The sequence below is a fragment of the Mytilus galloprovincialis genome, chromosome 7, assembly GCF_965363235.1.
Source record: "Mytilus galloprovincialis chromosome 7, xbMytGall1.hap1.1, whole genome shotgun sequence".
Lineage (NCBI taxonomy): Eukaryota > Metazoa > Mollusca > Bivalvia > Mytilida > Mytilidae > Mytilus > Mytilus galloprovincialis.
In genome coordinates, this window is record NC_134844.1 from 14,924,646 (window position 1) to 14,947,914 (window position 23,269).

The 23,269-nt window shown below is 32.3% G+C and overlaps 1 long non-coding RNA gene across 1 annotated transcript; it reads right to left on the minus strand.

Annotated features, from left to right (window-relative positions):
• Window positions 1-4,181: 4,181 nt before the first annotated feature.
• On the minus strand, window positions 4,182-22,750 carry LOC143082391 (uncharacterized). The gene is made up of 2 exons (XR_012980380.1): window positions 22,627-22,750; window positions 4,182-6,133 (listed from the first exon to the last, which is right to left on the minus strand). It is a non-coding gene; the product is annotated as an uncharacterized LOC143082391 (long non-coding RNA).
• Between the last annotated feature and the right edge of the window lie 519 nt (window positions 22,751-23,269).

Here is a 23,269-nt window from a genome sequence, read left to right on the forward strand (position 1 = left end):
TGATGACCTTGACCTTTGACCTTGTGACCTTCGTCAAGGTCATTGCTCCACAAGGTCATTGCAAAAGACTGTATGGGTCAAGGACCTTTTGTTTAAGAGTTTTGACTAAAAATGGCTTTTTAAAAACCATCGATGGGAGTTATGTCCCTTACATGATGGTAAAATCAATATAGTCATAATGTAAAAAAGTTGCCCCTTCAAGTACCAATCATTTTTCACTGCTTAAATTTTCTGTATCTATAACCGTTCAATAGTTATAGGGAAATGAAAAACTTTTGAAAATCTAAAATATGACTTTGACCTTTGACCTTGACCTATATTTTCAAGTTTTGGTCCAATGAACTCAATTCCGAAGACCCGCAGTCTTTACGACTTACGGTTCATGAGATTTATATGCGTATCGAAAATTAAAATATTCAAGGGGAAATAACTCCTATAATTGGTCACTGGATCACTTTGGTTCAAATTATTTGAAACTGTAACTTTTGGCAAGGAACATTTAAAAAAAAATCATTTGCCGCTAAGTCTTATAGTTCATGAGTTATAGCGATAACAGTGTTTTTTGTAATTGGGGAGATAACTCCTATAAGGTAAATAGTAAACTTCGGTGCCCCTATTACAAGATAGCTTTTATTAACCCGATACTTGGTACCAAAGATCATTTTGATATCTTGCATACTTTTAACGAAGATTAACTTTGAAAAACGGCGGAAGAAAAAGAATAATAATAATAATAATAAACAAACGAAATACAGTAAGGTCTTTCCATTTAAGAAAGGAAAGACCTTAACAAGTACGGATGTTCCAGAACAGAATCAATAAGTTAGGAGATCGTAGAACAAAAACAAAAAGTAAGGAGGTCGCATAACAGAAACAACAAGTCAGGTTTAAAACTGGTGATTTCAAACACATGTTTTTGTCGTATTGGCACGACCAAATTTGCTCACCATAACTTCAGGACCGGTAATCTAAAATAAAATTTCATTATACCTCGCTCCGAACAGGGGGATGTGTTGGTTTATCTTTGTCCGTTCTTCGGTCTATGATCGTTTTTTTTTACATAGACTTATAATCGCCTTTGTTACATAGACTTATAATCGCCTTTGTTTTGTAGGACTAACAAATCATACCATCCTGAAAATTGGTTAAGGTTCTGTAGCCATTTTTGTACGAAATTTTCAAACTTCAATTGTATCAAAACTATAGATAAATTAATAATAGAGATGGGTCATTTTGTACATATACCGAGGGGAAACTTGATGCAAAGCATTACTATTTACTGTTTCATTGCATTAAATAGAAAAAGAGTACTTTGTGGCAAATAAACCAAGATTTTTATAGAAAATCCACAGCCTTTATTACAGAGATTTTTGTTATAAAATTTAAAACATAGATTACTCACTTGCTTTTCTATGATGTGCTAGTGTTTATTTTTTACAAAAAGTTTTAACCAACCTGTAAATTCCAAAATACATCGTGCTGAGTCACTAAAGTCGAGCGCACCCTAAAAGGTGTACTTGATTTGGTCCATATTTATGTTTGTTTTAACCAATAACTACATTAATAAACTAGTTATAAGGAAATCAATGCTAGCACTGCATGCAATAATCCTATATCTATCAGTCATCAAATTGCCAAATATGAGATTACAAGGATGAAGGCTGTGGATTTTCTATAAAATTTCCATATGTTTAACATTGAATCAACGCACAAGGGTACACAATCCTCTTAATTCAATTGATTCACTACATTGTAAGTTTTCACACCAATAGCTCAACTTATTTTTTACCGAACACGAATGCCATTGTATTTTAAACATGTTGGTCAATGGTATACATTATTTGTCGCATTTTTTTCAAGGACTACAAATTGATGGTTTCCTGATAGTTTGCAGTCAAGTTCGAGTGCGCATGTTAACTGGTAAGTAGTATCTGTAACACAGATGACGACTTACTACATCCTCGTCCTCTTCTCTCCAATGTGACCTACCGAATAAGACTTATCACTTGATGTGTACATTCAGGAAACCATATAAAGCGAAGGAAAATATTAAGATTGAAAACACTCCTTAATTTTACCATCCTCTTTTCCTTGCTTATTTACAAATTAAACGTATTGTGTGAGTCACATATGTGCATATGTATGCTATCAGTTTATTCGATCTATTTGATTTTCAGAATTTGAAATGGTGAAATACAGTTTCGTTTTGGTTTACCCATTGTAACAATTTTCACGTATTTACTGCTGAAAAGGGTACGCAGATATCATATATTTTCAAAAATTTGGGACAGACGTAGAAAGTCAAACCCATAGATCGATTCATTTTACTGAAACTTTTAACATGTTCTACCAAGAGATCAAATACAAATCATATGGGATTCATTTCAATTTTTTAAACATTAAATAGCATCAAATGTTTGTCAGGAAAAAAAATTATTTATAAACATTACAATAAGTTCTTACCCTATGACTGGTCTATAAAACATACTAAAAGTAATCTAAATGTTCAAATGAACCGAACCTATTCTTAGAAGTCTTTATTATAATATCTGTATTCTTTGTCGTCAAAAAATGTCTTTATATCAAAATAAATTTCATATGTTCTAAAGCTAAAATGCGAACCTCCTAACTGCGTATTTACTTCCTCATGAGCAACACAACGAGTGCCTCATAAGTAGCAGGATAGGATTACTATTTCGGAACACGATAAAACCCGGATTGGTAGGGCTTGTGTTACTCTGTTGTTTTCTATTTTGTGATTTCAATATGTGCTCGAGGACATGATCCTGTTTTGAGCACCCCTTCATTATTCATTCCCCGCTTTATTCCTCGTCTTCATTATCATAAATCCTCGATTTTTCAAAATATATCACTTATTTGTACAAATGTCTACAAATAAACCATATTTTTATTCAAAATATATACGTTTACTATCAACGTGCCACTCGAATACAGATCCATAGAACATGTAAATTAAGAGTAATAATATGGTATATTGGAAGATATATTGTACTAATTAATGATATCCATTGTTCTTTAAAAAACGAGGATTTATGATAATGAAGGGAGAGAGACTTAAGGGAGGGGGCTCAAAACAGGGTGGTGTACTCAAATAGTTGTGGTGTATTTTTTAGACTTGTTTGTCGTTTGCATGATTGTTTTTTTGGCATGTATTTGTCAACATTCAATTAATTTCCAACATATGAGTTTGACTTTCCCTTTGGTCTCTTTCACTTCTATTTCAAACCGTGTTGTTCGTTTTCATATCCATCGCTTATGCACTTCCTGTTCAAACATGGGTATCATATTAAGTGGGCAACATTTTTCAGAACATTTTGTTTTTGATAGTTAACTTAACATGCAATGCTTTCCAGTTATTTTCACTTATGGTTCTCAATTATGTCAATACTAACGGTTTGTCATTGCTTTAGTTATGAATTTTTCATGCTGCTTATGATGACTGTCATTACACTATTAAAATTGTTGGATGTTCAGGCTATTTATAATTTGAAATTGGGCTTTGGAATGGTTTTCAGTTACTATTCTTAAATCGGTCCTCAATGCTCTGCAACTTCGTACTTTATTTGACCTTTTTTACATTTTTTTAATCGAGCGTCACTAATAAGTCTTTTGTAGACGAAACGCGCGTCTGACGTTAATATAAAATTTCAATCCTGGTAGTCCTGGTATCTATGAGTTTATTGGTCATGTCTTTTGTCCTTTTGCTAATGTGTTTGCGTTTTGATCCGATCTGATGAGTCGAGCCCTATCCAACTGAATTCTACAATAATTACTTGTATTGTATTGTTAATCCACTGCCTCAAGGAGTCTGTTATCCTATGGTTGTAGTTGGTTGCTGTTGTGTTCCGTTTATTGTTGGTTTAATGCATATAATCCAGGCCGTTTGTTGTTTTTCTTTTTTAACTTTTGAGTTGGTTTACATCTTGTCATGTTGAAATATTTAATAGCTTACTATAATGTGTAAGTTTTGCTCATTGTTAAAGTATATAACGTGACTTGTAGTTGTTTATATCCTTAATATTTTGTAGATAGTCTCCATTTCCAATCATGTTATTTTTTCATGTTATGGATGAATGTATTAATTTTTCATGTAAATTCTGAATAACTTACTGCTCATGCTGAAAAGAAGGGATTTAAAAGTTGACCAGACGAAAAACAAATTCAATTTCGAAAGATTTTTTATTTGCATAGTAACTCAAACATCACTGATAGTATATTACTCGTATCTAATGAAATATTAGGACGGCAATGGCAATTCAAATGTAAATATAATGGAATTTAATGACGTCGACGTCTATGGCACTTTAGATATAAATATAAAAAAAGATGTGGTATTATTGTCAATGAGACAACTCTTCATAAGATACCTAATGACACACAAAATACAAACAACTATAGGTCACCATACGGTCTTCAAAAAACGACAAAAGCCAATACCACATAGTCAGCTATAATAGGCCCCGAAATGACAATTCTAAAACAAATCAAACGAGAAAACTAACGACCTAATCCATGTACAAAAACAAATATGAAAAACAGCACAGAAAACCCGACAACCACTGAATTACAGGCTCCTGACTTGGGACAGGCACATACATACATAATATGGCGGGGTTGGACATGTTAGTGGGATCCAAATCCTCCCCTAACCTGGGACAGAGGCGTAACAGTAAAAAATAAGAACTATACAAGTTAGTTTATCCGATTTGATATCAGAATCCGTATTGTTGATAAGTTGTGGAAATGCTTACCCTTTTAGAGCACATCATTTTTAGTTTTTAAAAGTGTCCATGTTACTAATTGGGCAATCTGATTAAATTTCAGATCTATCGAACTTTTAAAAGAGTCCTCATAAGAGGATAACGAAATCAGAGATCTATATGTTAAGTAGATTGACTCTTTTGATGAAATTATCAATCCAAGTTGTTCCTTTTTATTGCACATGGTATGTTTGCGTTCATTTCATCTGAAAACTTTCGAAATTTCTTTTTCGTGTTTTTATTTCGTAAAAACATGAACGCGTTGACTACCCTGGCCTCTATAAAATTGTTTCCAATTTGTGGTCAAGTATGGGTACCTTATTTTACCATACCATCTGTGAGCATTAAAATGAAGATATTCATGGTCATAATTATACTGCACACCTATTGTAAGTGAGCCTCCAGGTTTTGTTACACACCATGATCGTGCTATGGCAATAATGTCACCCCAGGGATTTAATGCGTCCCCATATCTCCCTAGTCCCGAGTGTTCTATCGAACTAAACGAAACAATACCATCAAATGTTCCTAAAGTATTATTAAGAAAACGCATACGAAAATCCAGCGGGATCATGGTTTTCACCTTTGGATGTTCTGATTTGATACTGCCATACTCTAATGTCACAACTTCACGTGCTCCTGCTTCAAGTACGCATGCCTCAACCCATGGAATTTCTGAACCAATAACTAGAACCCTACCATCTTTAACCCCTGGTGCATGTTTTAATCCATCTCTAAGAGCATTTGTTTCTCCTACTCCGTAATTGCCCTTTAATTTACCTTCTTTTGCTAGAATTATCCAGTCTTCAATAGTTTTATTAGTCCATATTGGACTCGCTGCTTTTTTACCTAAATATATGTTGCTGATATACCACTTCTTCACCGGTATACGATTATTCATAGTGAACTCATTCATTAGCTCTTTCGGTATCGTTTCCGGTGCACGAGGTAGTCCATGACCACGGTCTACATATTCATTCTTTAATATTGCAGTACAATTTATTGTTGCGTTGATATGATCAAAATACGGTCCTGGTGACCCTTTTCTGGATGTATTACAGAGGTCGCCACAGTCTTGGCGGATGGATCTCATTTCCTCGGACAAACCATCTTGTCCGGAAGTAGATAACTTTAACGACTTGGTTGTAGTCGCTGGTGTTGCCTGTGGATTGTTTGACAACTCTTTATAGACGGATGCATGTTCTCTCATTAAATTCATAGCAATCATTTTTTTGTTAATCATTACCCTTATGACACTGTTTGGTATTATTATCCATGAACACAATCCACATATTAACAAACCAGCAATGATGAGAAGTTTTCTTTTTGTGAACATCCCTCTTCTTTATATTCTGTAAACAATAGAAAAAAAAAATAAGAAAAAAGTAAAAATATAATAACCGTTTTTATATATGATAAACAATAGAAAAAAAATAAGAAAAAAGTAAAAATTTAATAACCGTTTTTATATATGATATAAACGTCTTTAAAATAATCGACCATGATACATTTTATTCAATATGAAATATGATCTTCCCTCTCACCCCATATGGAATTTAGTGACAATGGGTATCAAACTGTGTCAGGAACGCGTAAGTTACTAGTTGTACCAGAGTTAACTCGAATAATTCAAGCCCTTTCCGTGTCCGATTTTTCCCACACGAGGCCTTCGTAGATCAGCGGAATATAACGACTGAATTATTCGGGTTATACCAGAGTAAGGATTTAATTGGAATGGAACTACGTTCATAAATCTTTGAATACCATCACATTTTGTATTGTTTGAGAGATATAACTTTACTATTCAAATATATTTTGAACTTGCATAGCAGGGGCGGATGCAGGAATTTTCGAAAGGGGGGTGCTAACCCAGGGCACCCAGGGCAAAGGGGGGGGGGGTGCAAAACATATGTCCCGATACAAATGCATTGATCGGCAAAAATAAAGGGGGGTGCGCACCCCGGAACCCCCCCCCCCCTGGATCCGCCACTGCATAGTGCTTATAAAAAAAGAAGATATGGTATGATTGCCAATGAGACAACTATCCACCAGAGACCAAAATGAAACAGACATTAACAACTATAGGTCACCTTCAACAATGAGCAAAGCCCATACCTTATTCCAAATTTTTTGTACCAAAATTTATGTTTAATTGAAAGTCAAGTGTTACCACTTTCTTCATGTTTGAACAGTTTTTTCTCTAAAATCTCCAATAATTCAGAAACTTTTACATAATCTATTCTTAACTAACCAACACTTATATTTAAGTTCTTTCATTAAAACATCAATACTAGAAAATCATTTGGTAATATGTTTTACAGGTATCTTTTTATTACAAATATATATATATGCATCATATAATAATCATTTGTGTTCCTTGACCTATATATATGAGCATAATTTAGCATTGTCAATAAAATAGAAAATATATATATAGGAAATCCGTTTAACATGTTTCTTTCTACATATGTATATCTTCTGTGCTTTTGTTCGGAAATAGAATTTGTGTAAAATGTTTAAATAATTTAAACAATGCTTAGTAATAACTGTTGTAATATTTTTTTTAACAATTTGAGAATTAACTGTTATTACGTGATGCGTGATAATTTGAGTCATTTGTCAATGGATTTAAACCAATATTTGTTTAGTTGCCTTCAAGTGTTTATTAAATCTCGTAAAAAATGTTGTATGAAGGTAAATTTAGGTTTTTAAAGTCATTAAAATTTCACATTATAAATGTTCGATATTCCCGAAAGATAGCATAGTGATATGCATGTATATAAATATTATTTCAGTCAAATAAGGATGGAAGATACCTCGTGGGCAATCAAATTATACATTTCACCAGAGACATATAATACAATGTACTATATGTCTCTGATTTCACAAACATAAAAAGCCTAAGATATTATGTAAATTACATATGGAACAAATGTCGACAAAACTCTATCTCTATTTATTTCAAAAAATATTTGTGTATTGAAAAATTTGTGTAAATTAATTAGAATTATCAATATAGAAGTATGTTCTCCAGGTTGATCACCAATCTCTCATTCTTGTTGCTCGTTTTGTGCAAACTTGTCATGCGCAAAATCTGTATGTTATCATATTTAAAAAATATCTTTTTTTGTACCATTAACTTGGCTTTATAAGAAATAAAGAATCTAAAAAATTGCACCTCTATCTATTTTTTGTTTTCAAGATGGAATCAATAGTCGTTTAAGGGTAATGACTGCTTTAGGTTGGTCCCCTCCGTAAATATTCAGTATGCCTTCGGAATATACAAATATTGTCAAGAATTTCAATAACGGCCACGACGTTGCTAACGTAAAATGTTGCATGAATTCTACAAATATTTGAGTCAACGTTATTTTCGCGACGTCAAACTGACATATCGGGAAAATATGCATTTTTCGACTGATTTTTAGCATTCAAACTGATTTAATTTGAAAACGAGTGCATGGACCCCCATTTTTTAAAACGACATTTTGTTTCATTTTGCAGGGAGATTGTGTGGACCAAATTTTATAAAACTGTAAATAGTCCATTTTTTTTTATTTTGAAAAATATACAGCAAAAAAAGACGTTTTATTTCTCAATTCTTGACCATTTGATAAATATGAGTTATTTCTGAACAAAAAATGCATAAATCTCTAGAATACTTAGACAATACAGAAATTACAAATTATTTAACAAAAAAAACATCGGTTATGCCAAACATGAATTCTACAAATATTTGAGTCAAATAGTTTTAAGATTTTACCAAACCATGACCATAATTGAAAACGATTGCAAAAAAATAGCCAAAATGCTTACCCAATTTTATTATATGTATAGTAATCATATAGAATGATAATATCAGGAAATAATATATAACATCAATGTTATCCTGGATTTCCGTTTACATAATTTATGACTACAATTATGTCTTATCCGTACATGTTTCCAATTTAAACAGATTACATGTTCCCATAGCAACAATAACAAAAACATCATTCCTGATAAAAATGTTTCATATGATAGGAAAGGGGTGCTTGACTTTGTATATTGTAACAAAAAATAATGTTCTAGTCGCACATTTTCTCTGTTATCCTTTATGAGCACCGTAAACTGAATCTATTTTTTTGTACATTCAAGGTTGTGTTGTTTTGAAGCAAATGATAGTGAGCTGCTGGTGAACACTTTATTTTCTAACTGAGATTTTTCTCAAAATTCGACAAATTAAAACCAGAGAATTTACTTTTTTTCACAATATATTTTAAATGATGTATTTAAGTAGAATTATGACTCGAGTTTATAGAAGAAGTACAATGGGCGAATATAAGTGTTATTAGTTTTTATTAATTGAGTTAGCTTATATGTATTTACAACAAAAATAGGTTTTGACTTGCACGACAAAAATTTGTAGATAATTATCAACTTTTATTTATAAATTAAGTATGAATAAAAAAATGGCCTCTGATAATTTATTTGGTATTTTTAGAAGTTGATATCATAGTCTAGCTTCCTTGGGAAATGAAGCAAAAGAGATAAGTATGTTTAATCAGAGACATATAATACAATATATGTATTATATGTCTGGTTTAATCAATCAATTTTTCACGTCTTTTGATCTTAATTGTGTATTTAGTCACAGTGTATTTTTACTTGTGCAATTTGAATGTTTAGTTATATTTTTTTCTAATTGGTTCCAATATTAAATAATGGGGAGAAAAATAACGGGTATTGGAAAAGGCACAAAGTTAAACAATACAACACATAAAAAAGATTTTCAGATTTATTCAGTGATCTTCAACATTGTTGGGTAACCACCAACCAACAGCGATATTTTATAGGATTTTTCAGTATATGGATATGGATAGTAAATTGCACATTGCTAGAAAACAAAGAATCTTGATGCTATAATTGTTAGTAATGTAATTCAAATAGACCGTAAAACGAAAAAAATATTTCAAAAACATTGATAAACATAATTTTAATCTGCTAACCGAGTCCCTGTGCATCTACATACATAAAATTAATATTTGCATCAAGCGCACATACGTTAAAACTGTATAATAATGGTTCACATTTTAAGAGGTTAGTAGTAATTAGGTAGATGAACAAAATTACGTTCTATTTGAAGAAAACAGACAATTAAAAGAGAAGGTAATAGAACAACAGTCAAGATCAATGAGGGAAAACTTGATATTTAAAGGTGTCCCAGATGATTACAATCCAGAAGAGGACACTGAAGCAATTCTAAAAGATTTTATTAAAAGTGAAATTCAAATAGAGGAGGAAATAAACTTTCATGTTGTCCATAGACTTAACAGGACAAGAGTCCAAGGGGCATAGTGGCTAAGTTTGAGCGACGTAAAGACAGGAATATGGTGCTTAGTGCTGCAATTCAAAAGCTGAAAAACAAAAAGCAATGTGTTGTCCATGAACAATATCCTATCGAAGTCATTGAGCGGAGGCGAGAACTAGTTCCCATACTGAAGGATGCCCGAACTAAAGGACACACGGCAGTTCAAAAGGAAGATCGACTATATATATAGATAACAAACGCTATTATCCTAGGACAACCAGACAACATCCCCCACCCTCTGCTGCAATGGACCAAAATGGTGAATAAGACAGATGTACAAGAGGACAGAGTAGTGACATTGACAACAAAGATATTCATAAAAATAATAAATGTGTGAAAAATGATCTTAATATATTTTACTTGAATGTGTGTGGTTTAAAATCTAAGTTGAAATTTAAAGAATTTACAGATAATATACTAAACTATGATATTTCAATATTTGTAGAAAGCAAACTTGATAATCTAGATGTCCTAGATGTCCCAAAAGGTTATACATATGTAACAAAAAATAGAAAAAAAATGTGTTAAAAATCAGGTGGTATAGCAGTTATTTTCAAAAAAAGTTTAGAAACAAGTTTAACATTTTTATCAAGTGAAAGTCAATTTGTACAGTGGATGAAAGATGCAAAAAGCATTTTTGGTCTGCAAAATAATATAATTGTAGGCTGTATTTATATACCACCTGAAGATTCGAAATAGCTTTTGATGAAATCGAGAATGAATTGATGTCTCTTAAGAAAGTAACAGATGTACATGCGACTCTTATTGGCGATTTTAATGCCAAGACAGGCATTTTGAATTATTTTGTATAAGCTGATGAAATTCTATTAGATCTATTTCACTTAGACACTGACAACGAAATTATTCATATATGTTAGTTTATGAAAATCTTAAGTCTTATAATATTCCATTACAAAGAGTGACACAGTGTAGTTGTCAACCTAATACTTATGTGTATAAATTGCAAAATTGCTGTTAAAAATTACATATGTATACTGCTAATTCCCGTATTGGTGTAGATAAAGGTATTGGTAAAACTACATGTAAAAATACAAGTGTAGTAGATTATTTATTGTTATCGTCAAAGCTTTTTACACTAGTCAAAGAATTTGAAATACAACAGTTTGATCCACTGTTATCTGATGTGCACAGCGCAATACACATTACATTAAAGTCACAAAGTACGTCACATCAAAACAACTCTAGCTGTTACGTCAGACCAAACACAGTAAAACAGGGAGAGAATTTGTCTCCTTTCCTCTTCTCATTATTTTAAATGACCTTGAAAGTTTCTTGTTAGACAACAATGTCGATTGTTTACAAAAGGTCTATGCAAAATGTGAAGAATAATTGTCTTGTCTACTTAAACTCCTTGTATGCAGACGATATTGTACTACTTACTGTCTGAAACAGAAGAAGGTCTTCAACAGGCCTTGTTAGCGTTTGAGCAATATTGTAATTCATGGAAACTTTGTATTATACAAACAAGACAAAAATTGTAATATTCAGCAAGAGAAAATTTAAACCAAAAATTGTATTTTATATTTATGGTGAAAATATTGATGTACAATATTCATATTCATATCTTGGTGTTATGTTCAATTATAATGGTAGTTTTTGTACTGCTAAAAAGAAATTATTGGATCAGGCAAATAAAGCATTGTATGCTTTACTGCAAAAAATAAGAAATTTGTCAATTCCATTAGATTTACAATTAAAATTGTTTGATTCACTTATTACTCCAATTCTTGTCTACTCAAGTGAAGTATGGGGTTTGAAAATAAACAGGGTATAGAAAAAATACACTTGCAGTTTTGTAAGAGAATTCTCAATTTAAGAAACAATACTCCTAGCTATATGGTATATGGAGAACGTCCATGGAAGTTGTCATTAAATTGAGAATGGCGATATTTTGGAACAACCTTTTATATTGTAGTAACAAAATATCTAGTTTCTTGTATAGACTTATGTTTAAACTTCACGAAAGTAAGCAAGGACATTTTAAATGGATTGTTTATGTTAAATCTATTTTTGATGAAACTGGGCTTAGTTTTATATGGAATGATCAAATGCATATGGATAACAATATTCTCAAGTCTATTCTTAAACAGAATTTGACTGATCAGTTTATTCAAAATTGGTTCTCGCAAATTAATAGCTCATCTAGGGAATTTTATGGACTTTTTAAACATGAATTTAAACTGGAACCATATCTACTTAGATTGGCTGTATCTGATAGTTATATGTGTAAGTTAAGATGCTCAAATTTAAAATTTCCTATTGAGACAGGAAGATGGGCAAAGATCCCTAAACAAAATAGAATTTGTCATTTATGTAACTTTAATATTGGTAACGAATATCATTATATGTTTACTTGTACATAATCCTTGTACATATCCACAAATCGTGGACCTGCGCAAAAATTATCCTACATTATCTGATTATTACAATACAAATCCATCAGAGATCAAAATGATTGGAATGCTGTCAAATTGCAATGTAAAATTATATCGTAATATTTGTAACATTACCAAATATTTCGCAAATACCCCTCCTTAACATGATATATCTGTTTAATATTCACGATTTAAGGTTTATGTACCCTTCTGTAGCCATTTTTGTACGAATTTTTCAAACCTCAATTGTATCAAAACTAAAGATATAATAAATAATAGAGATAGGCCATTTAGTACATGTTCCAAGGGGAAACTTGATGCAAAGCATTATTTTTTACTGTTTCATTGCATTTGATAGAAAAAGAGGATTTTGTGGCAAATAAATCAAGATTTTTATAGAAAATCCACAGCCTGTAATACAGAGATTTTTGTTATAAAATTTGAAACATAAATTACTCACTTGATTTTCTATGATGTGCTAGTGTTTATTTTTTACAAAAAGTTCTAAGTAACCTGTAAATTCTAAAACACCTCGTGCTGAGTCACTAAAGTCGAGCGCACCCTAAAAGGTGTACTTGATTTTGGCCATATTTATACTTGTCTTATTAAGGTTCATGTGGACCCTATGGCTAAAATGGCCGTATTTTCACCTCAAAATTTTCTCTGAGTACAGGCAAACCTGTGCATCTGGAAAAGTTTTAAGGCATGGCATGCCCTAGATAAATAGAATTCAAATGCATTGTATGATTTAGAAAATTCATAACTTGACTGGATTTTGCCGTACACTTTTTTTCGTCTCTGCAGAAGATGATAAAATTAACAAACAGTTGAGTTTACCTTGATATGGTCCACTCAGGTACACAGTTTAAATAACCAATTATTGTCAGGTATCTATTGTCCATCTAATGTCCATGTCAACTAAAAATGCTCACTTTAAGTTTTACCTGTGTGGAAGTTCTCAAACCTTTTTCCCAACTTAGTTTATCACTGTGTCTAAACCACACCGGCAAAATTTGCTCGGACTCGATGGTATCTAACATCCGGCACAATGACGGAACACCAATAGACAAAAGAAAGGTAGGTTTCTCCTTATTTTTTTATTTGTTTATGATATCGAAGAATATATATACATATAAAACTATTTTCTATTGTGAGATACAATATTTTCTACAACCGTTCTATATTAACGGAGAAATAAGTCAAAATGCATGTCAAAGTGACGAATTGAGTGAACCTTGCCTCGAAATTGTTTAATTTCTCGTTAAATTGTTCACATTGTACGGAAAGAAAGGTACGGGAAGATAGATATTGACACGGAGATTGCAAATTTAGTTATTATGAGCATCTCCATAATTGTATCTCTGTGTATGGAACGAAAGAAATGGGTCATGTCAAAATGGAACTGGCCGGTTTCGTCAATGTATACAACCCGGTTTCGTCATAGATTTCAAAATGCATAACCCGGTTTGGTCAAATAAAAAAAATCATAATCGCATTACATTATAATTGATTATTTAACTTTAGCGTTCAAAAGGAGTTTTGTGGGTCGTTGGAAAACAAGTTCGTTCACCGGACAACGGCTTATTATTGATATGAGTCTCAGATTCAAATAAATAATAAGCAAAAACTTGAATTCCTACTCTTATAGAACACAAATATTTTAATTTACTTTGCATTCCGAAATTTTTTAACAGCATATTGAGATTAAAGCTCTCTAAATATGCGTTTTCTATATGAGTTATGGGAAAATATGTTGAACATGTTTAAACTTGAAATTAAAGTTTACGGTCTTAAAAATCGATACACACAATTGATATGTGATTTTCTCGCACAAAAGGATGGACACCTTTATAAGTAATCTAATCATTCTATGTAAAAAAATGTATGTAATCTTTTCTACAATCGTTAAAAATAAATCTTCTTAAGGATAAACGTTGATAATAAGACAACTGTATATATGCATGCATAATCGACATAGAAAATGAATGTAGGATTACAACTACCATGCATTAAAATAATTTTTTGTATCCCTTATTGTAACTATACTGCTATGTACAAATTAGTATAATAGTCTCAGGTCATCGACAAAATTCAATAATAATTATTTTGTTAACATTACTAAAAAAACGAGTCTGTACTGTCGCCGTTGTGTTATGATGATCGTACACTGACGTTGGTCATCGGACGAGTTAAGGTTTTTTCATTATTTTTTATTATTTGTACTTTTGTTGTACTGTTTGTGTCAGCGACAACACTTTGACTCAGTCCATTCTCGAATCACACGCTTGTAATTCAATGGTTGTCTTTGGTTGCTTTATACCATATGCGTTTTGAACATAAAATAGGCAGGTAGTTTTCTTGTTTGAATTGTTTTACATTTATAATTTAGGGCCCTGTTATAGCTTGCTTTCGTGCAGTTTGCGTGTTTTTCTCATTGTTTAAGGCATACGCTGACCTAAACTTGATTAATTCAACATAATTTTTGTGTCTAAAAGAAAGTTGTGTCATTGTCAATGTTTATGGGATAAGTGGTAACCGTCACTTCTTCTTAACTAGACCTGGATATAAATGACGGTCATGTTTTGCAAACCAACTTTTATTCACATTGAAAATACAAAACTGTCAGATATTGTTTTCGAAAGTTATCTTGAAGTTTCAATTGAATTTGAACTACAAAAAAAGAATTTGAACTGTAAAAATAATGTGAAAACATGCCTATGAAAATAAATGTGCCTACCAGAAACGGGGAGAAAGTTACAAATCTCACTGCTATGTTATGGATGCTTAAGTGTGAAAACTCGCTTTAGTGCGCAAGTAACACAGTATATATAGTACCAGAAAATCTGGCAGGACTGCATGCATGATTAATTTGTGCAGAACAGTATAGACTATAGTCGGTTTGGGACTGTTCGTCAATGATTGAATGCATAAATGTATTAATAATTGATAGTAAATATTGTAAACTAAGTGTATATAATATAGTATAGTAAATTAAAATTATGGCACAATCAAAACACATCCTTTTATTTTTCATCTTTACATACTACTATTAATATAAACAAAGAAAATATAATAATGTTACAAAATAATTAGATACCAGTGTTTGCTATTCAGTATTTATATTCCATTTAAAATTAGTTTGAAGTTACACGGCCGACACTCGGCTAACCGAGAGATTGGTCGGTTAATCTATATTGAGTATGCGGCTATATCGGCGGTTGGTCTGTTAATCGGGTTGGCTAAAGTCTGTTAATCAGGTGTTATCGAGAAAATCATTGAAAACTCAGCATGTTTCATTGTATAACCTTTTAAATATATGTTTATCATAAAAAATATTTATGTCTAACAAAACTATTCAATGTACTGAATCCAGTGGTGTAATTATTATTTTTCTAACTTCTATGTACGATCTATAAAATGAAAAGGCAAGTTACTCATCAATAAATTTATACACATTTTACACACACAAAATGTACACAAAATGACACTTGTGTTGAATTTACTTGCATGCAATATTTTGAACATCGAAAAAAGACAGGCATTATGTGTGTTAACCAAATTGATATTATTGTGTGAAAAAATCTACACGAAAATCCGTATTTTGGTGACATAAATCAATCTTTTTTTAAAACCTGGTCTGTTAATGGGTCGGATGTATAAAACCCGGTCTGTTAATTGGTCTGTTAAGAGTTATGAATGACAATAAAAGTATAATTTTATTACTATATAGTGTGTTAATTTGGTAGGCTCAAGACGAGCGGCTAAAATATACGGAAACAACACTTGAGCAGTGGAACATAAAGTATATACGGAAACAAAACATGAGCAATGGAATATAAAATATACGGAAACAAAACACTTGAACAATTAACAATTTAGGCAATGGATATTGAAAATTGATAAAAGTGGTTTCAAAAAGTGTTAATTTAAAGTAAAATTAATTTTATCCGAGAATGGTCGCATATATTCTGTGGATTATGTTTTATTGTCATGAATGACACCAATTTGTCATCTCCATTGGTAACCAGTATATAAATCAGAGATTAACGTCGTAATGTAACTAAACATCAGTAAGTAAAATATATTGGGATGCCTAAATATAAAGAATAGAGAAAGAATAATGAGTAAGATAAATAAAATGTATAGAAAAGTAACATAACAATTTAAAGAATACAGAAATAATCAACACCCCAATCCGGACCCTCATGGTATACACGATAATCTGGATGGAGATACAGAATATAAATAAAAGATAAGGACAGTAGAGAGTGATGCATTGCTAAAAAAGAGAGAAAAAAATAATTGTTTAAGAATAAAGACATGAAACCACCCTGGGTGTTGAAACAGTAACGGATTGCGATGTACTCATATTGGTAACCCGAATAATTCAGTCGTTATATTCCGCTGATCTACGAAGGCTACATGTGTGGGTGAAAATCGGACACGGAAAGGGCTTGAATTATTCGAGTTATCATATTGGTAGCAAATGCTTGAAGTTTACATGTGGACAACTGCAGTTCCCACTGCACATATGTAGAAAAGGAACTAAAGGAAATAACATGAATTTAAACTTAATACAACCAAATGTAGCTGCATTCGCTCCTTTCCATTTACTTCTTTAAAATGATTTATAAACAACAGATGATTAAGTAATAGAAGAAAAGAACCAATTGGATGATACTGACGAATTAGGGTTAAACGTCCAGTGACAAATATCATGTGCATATGAGAACGACAACACGTTATATGTACCCTGTGTTGTATTAAAAAGACACGTTCAGTCGGATTTGAGAACATGCCACTTTTTGCAGACACAAAAATTAAGGCTGATTGAAATCGTTAATAATATATTCATGCATATTCCAGCGGCCAACCCAGATCACGCTATATTGAAGTGACACACTCTTCAATAAAATGCAAATTAAAGAAAGTCAAAATAAAAATGCGTTTACTGGAAGGATAGTGCTGCACCGTGTAATCATTTTTTTTTACTCAAGAATCTCTCATTCTTAACTTTTTCAATGGGAAAATATAAAGGTAGCAAAACTATTTTCGTGGCTAAATAACTCTTAACTGACACAATTTCAATTGTCCAACCCATTAACAGACTTTATAACCCATAATTTTCACTAAAACGTGGTATTACTCACGTTATATTACAATTATGAAATATTTACTAATGTGAATTTATATGCAAGAACCAAAGTAGTATTTTGTGTCTTTTAAATGATATCTAAAATTGTTTGTTTCGCCTTTTATTAAAAAAATTGCTATGCGTGTAGTCATAAATACTACATACTTGCGCGACGCCTTTTACTTTTACTGAAAACTGCGCAGACTATGAAATGTTTTTAAAGGTGGAAAATGTTCTATGATAGATATCATTTTGTCAGACACTTTTCTTTTTTTGATTTGATTCTTATAATATGCAAAAAATCTGTATATTTGATAGAGTTTAACACTAAATTGTGCGTTTTACTCTTAACAGACGTATAGCCAACCCGATTAACAGACCAATCTCCCATATAGCCGCATACTCAATATAGATTAACCGACCAATCTCTCGGTTAGCCGAGTGTCGGCCGTGAGTTAAGTGAAATAAGGGATACGCCTTTCATTAGGAAAATGTGTATTATCATAATACTATGTCCAAAAGTGCCCGTTTAAAATAGATATTAACACGCCAAGTTTACTTTACAATAAATATATATTTAAATTCTCGAAAGACAATGTTCAGATCCGTGCCAAAGTTTCTTTTCATAAATTGTTTGTTAAAAAAAACCAAAAAAACCGGGTGATATATATAGACGAAACCGGGTGATTGTGTAGTAACAACATTGACGAAACCGGTTTATTTTAATTTGACATGACCCTTTTCTTTTGTTCCATACACAGAAATACAATTATTGAGATGCTCATAATAACTAAATTTGCAATCTCCGTGTCAATATCTATCTTCCCGTACCTTTCTTTCCGTACAATGTGAACAATTTAACGAGAAATTAAACAATTTCGAGGCAAGGTTCACTCAATTCGTCATTTTGACATGCATTTTGACTTATTTCTCCGTTAATATAGAACGGTTGTAGAAAATATTGTATCTCACAATAGAAAATAGTTGTATATGTATATATATTCTTCGATATCATAAAAAAAATAAAAAAAATAAGGAGAAAACTACCTTTCTTTTGTCTATTGGTGTTCCGTCATTGTGCCGGATGTTAGATACCATCGAGTCCGAACAAATTTTGCCGGTGTGGTTTAGACACAGTGGTTTATTTTGGCACCTTCTGGAGGAATCAAAAAAAGTGCACCGCAAAATCCTGGTAAGTTTTTATTTTTCTAAAACATAAAACATATTTAAAATTCATTTATTTAGGGCATGCCATGCCTTAAAACTTTTCCAGATGCACAGGTTTGCCTGTACTCAGAGAAAATTTTGAGGTGAAAATACAGCCATTTTAGCCATAGGGTCCACATGAACCTTAAGATGAACTCAGAGAAAATTTTGAGGTGAAAATACAGCCATTTTAGCCATAGGGTCCACATGAACCTTAAGATGAAAAATACAGCCATTTTAGCCATAGGGTCCACATGAACCTTAAGATGAACCTTAAGGTTCATGTGGACCCTATGGCTAAAATGGCTGTATTTTCACCTCAAAATTTTCTCTGAGTACAGGCAAATCTGTGCATTTGGAAAAGTTTTAAGGCATAGCATGCCCTAGATAAATAGAATTCAAATGCATTGTATGATTTAGAAAATTCATAACTTAACTGGATTTTACCGTACACTTTTTTTCGTCCCTGCAGAAGATGATAAAATTAACAAACAGTTGAGTTTACCTTGATATGGTCCACTCAGGTACACAGTTTAAATAACCAATTATTGTCAGGTATCTATTGTCCATTTCATGTCCATGTCAAACAAAACAGCTCACTTCAATAATTAAAGAACCTTAGTGAGCACGCTCACATACCCACGTCCCCACATTGTCATTGGAGAAATTAAATAAGTATAAGGAAAAAAAATTGTATAAGAAAAAATATTGAATAATAATTTCCTGTCAATATACATAGTATGTCCTTATTATCTACAAAATTTCATGAAATTCTGTTGTGTGTTTTCAGAGGAGTTGAGATGACAAACTGTTGCAGAAGTACATTGAAGCAAATAAGTTCAAAGGGGCATAACTCCTAGAAAAAAATTGAACCGTAATTTCCTGTTGATATGCACATCTACATAGTATGTCCTTATTATCTACAAAGTTTCATGAAATTCTGTTGTGTGGTTTGAGAGGAGTTGCGATGACAAACTGTTGCAGTAGTACATTAAAGTAAATAAGTTCAAAGGGGCGTAACTCCTAGAAAAAAAAATTGAATCGCAATTTCCCGTCGATATGCACAACTACATAGTATGTCCTTATCATCTGAAAAGGTTTCGTGAAATTCTGTTGTGTGGTTTGAGAGGAGTTGCGATGACAAACTGTTGCAGTAATACATTAAAGTAAATAAGTTCAAAGGGGCGTAACTCCTTGAAAAAAAATTGAATCGCAATTTCCCGTCGATATGCACAACTACATAGTATGTCCTTATCATCTGAAAAGGTTTCGTGAAATTCTGTTGTGTGGTTTGAGAGGAGTTGCGATGACAAACTGTTGCAGTAGTACATCAAAGTAAATAAGTTCAAAGGGGCGTAACTCCTAGAAAAAAAATTGAATCGCAATTTCCCGTCGATATGCACAACTACATAGTATGTCCTAATTATCTGAAAAGGTTGCGTGAAATTCTATTGTGTGGTTTGAGAGGATTTGCTATGACAAACTGTTGCAGTAGTACATTAAAGTAAATAAGTTCAAAGGGGCGTAACTGCTAGAAAAAAAATTGAATCGCAATTTCCCGTCGATATGCACAACTACATAGTATGTCCTTATTATCTGAAAAGGTTTCGTGAAATTCTGTTGTGTGGTTTGAGAGGAGTTGCGATGACAAACTGTTGCAGTAGTACATTAAAGTAAATAAGTTCAAAGGGGCGTAACTGCTAGAAAAAAAATTGAATCGCAATTTCCCGTCGATATGCACAACTACATAGTATGTCCTTATTATCTGAAAAGGTTGCGTGAAATTCTGTTGTGTGGTTTGAGAGGATTTGCTATGACAAACTGTTGCAGTAGTACATTAAAGTAAATAAGTTCAAAGGGGCGTAACTCCTAAAAAAAAAAATTGAATCGCAATTTCCGGTCGATATGCACAACTACATAGTATGTCCTTATTATCTGAAAAGGTTTCGTGAAATTCTGTTGTGTGGTTTGAGAGGAGTTGCGATGACAAACTGTTGCAGTAGTGCATTAAAGTAAATAAGTTCAAAGGGGCGTAACTCCTAGAAAAAAAATTGAATCGCAATTTCCCGTCGATATGCACAACTACATAGTATGTCCTTATTATCTGAAAAGGTTTCGTGAAATTCTGTTGTGTGGTTTGAGAGGAGTTGCGATGATCAGAAACAGGACTGACGGACTGACGGACGGACTGACTGACTGACTGACGGACTGACTGACGGATGGACGGACGGACTGACGGACGGACGGACTCACGGACGGACGGACTCACGGACGGACGGGTCAAAAACATTATACCCTCCGCAACTTCGTTGCGTGGGGTATAATTACCTGTGGGGAAGTTCTCAAACCTGTTTCCCAACTTAGTTTATTTTGGCACCTTCTGGAGGAATGAAAAAAAGTGCACAGAAAAATCCTTGTGAGTTTTTATTTGTCTAAAACATAAAACATATTTGAAATGTATGTATCTAGGGCATGCTATGCCTGAAAATTTTTACAGATGCACAGGTTTGTCTACCTTAACCAATAACTACATTTATAAACTTGTTTTAAGGAAATCAATGCTAGCACTGCATGCAATAATCCTATATCTATCAGTCATCAAATTGCCAAATATGAGAGTACAAGGATAAGGGCTGTGGATTTTCTATAAAAATCTTTATTTATTTGCCACTAAGTCCTCTTTTTCTATTAAATGCAATGGAACAGTAAAAAATAATGCTTTGCATCAAGTTTCTCCTTGGAATATGTACAAAATGGACTATCTCTATTATTCATTATATCTGTAGTTTTGATACTATTGAAGTTTGAAAAGTTCGTACACAAATGGCTACAGAAGGGTACATAAACCTTAATACATATGTAAAAACTCACATATTCATGACATTGTGTTAAATCCAAATGATAGAGACTGTACACATGAAAGTGTCACGAGAATCACGTGCATGATTGTTTATTGTGTGTTAGCTCCTGTTGTCGTATATATACATGTTTATCATAATTGTATTGTAATTACTGTATAGATATTTCGTCTATTTATGTATCTATGTATATTGACCTCTTGTACACTGTTGTGTCTGAGGATAATAAAACTTTGAATCTTTGAATCTTTGATAATAATATGATATAATAACCAGCATAGTATAAAAAAAAAAGCAGCACCAACAACAAAAAATAGCATTCGTTTAGACCAATGCTAGATTTATTTGGTAAATGGCTTAAAGTTTTCCTGAAGGAGAATATTCTTCTATGGTGATCCCCGAGAAAACTTTCATGTCGCTAGGTTCTAGTGATCAATCTTACAAATAATGGGGTATTTCGTAATGTTGGTAACCAAAACGTGTTGCCTTTTAAACTGGTAAATTGCTTTTCGCAATATTTTCAACAACGAAGAAATATTTTTTTGCGGAAGTGGAAATTTATTTTCAATCGCAAATCTGATATTATCATTGTCCAAACATGTTATAAACCGTTATTCCCTGTGGTCACGGGGCATAGTTCCAACATGTTTCTTATTAGTCTATTCCATTTCTCTTTTATTGAAAACAAACAATTTTACTAAAAAAAATCCAATTAGCCGAAATGGCACATTTTTCCTTTTATAAAATAAAATATTGCCAGTTAGGCGGAATGAGAAAAAGACCACACCCCCACTCCGCTTTGGTTGTCGTAAACGACACGTAGTTCCTTTATACCCCGTGCACGCCATTTTCTTTACACTACCGGCTGACCGGGTGGATTAACTAATTTAAATAAACTTACCCTGTGCTAAACTAACTTCAAGATTAAACATTAATAATATGAATATGTGATCCGGTTGTGTTTTAAATGGATGTGTAAATACATAATTGACACTACTCGTCGTTAGCATTACCTGTTTCTGAACAATAGAATCGATGTTGTCACACATGATGTATTTTTTTGAAATTAAAACCCAGTCTTTCCAATACATACTAAGTGCGACACGAAAAAAATTATTTCTACTGTAAAAGCGTTATTTTCTATCGTTTTCAACAAAGGCTTATATATATCATTTTAACTCGGCAATGTTCTAATAAATTAATAGCTTTCATTTGAAAAAAAAGACAGTTATACTGCCAAGTCCATATGCTACTTACTATTAAATTCATATCGTGTGATCTGTGTAAAGAAAGTGGGTTTTGATAAAATGTTGTTATAGTTGACCCACGTCAATTGGTCGTTCAGTTAAGAATTGAATACTTCTTTTTGTAAATTCATTGAGGTGTAAAAGCGTTGACCGAAGTACATTTTGTATGCTTTTACAACCCTTTGAAATTACAAAAAGAAGAATTCAATACTTATAATTATTTTTTGTTTGCCATGACCATGAAAACACGATTACAATTAAGTTTTTCTTTTGTTTACCTGTGCACATTTTGTGGAA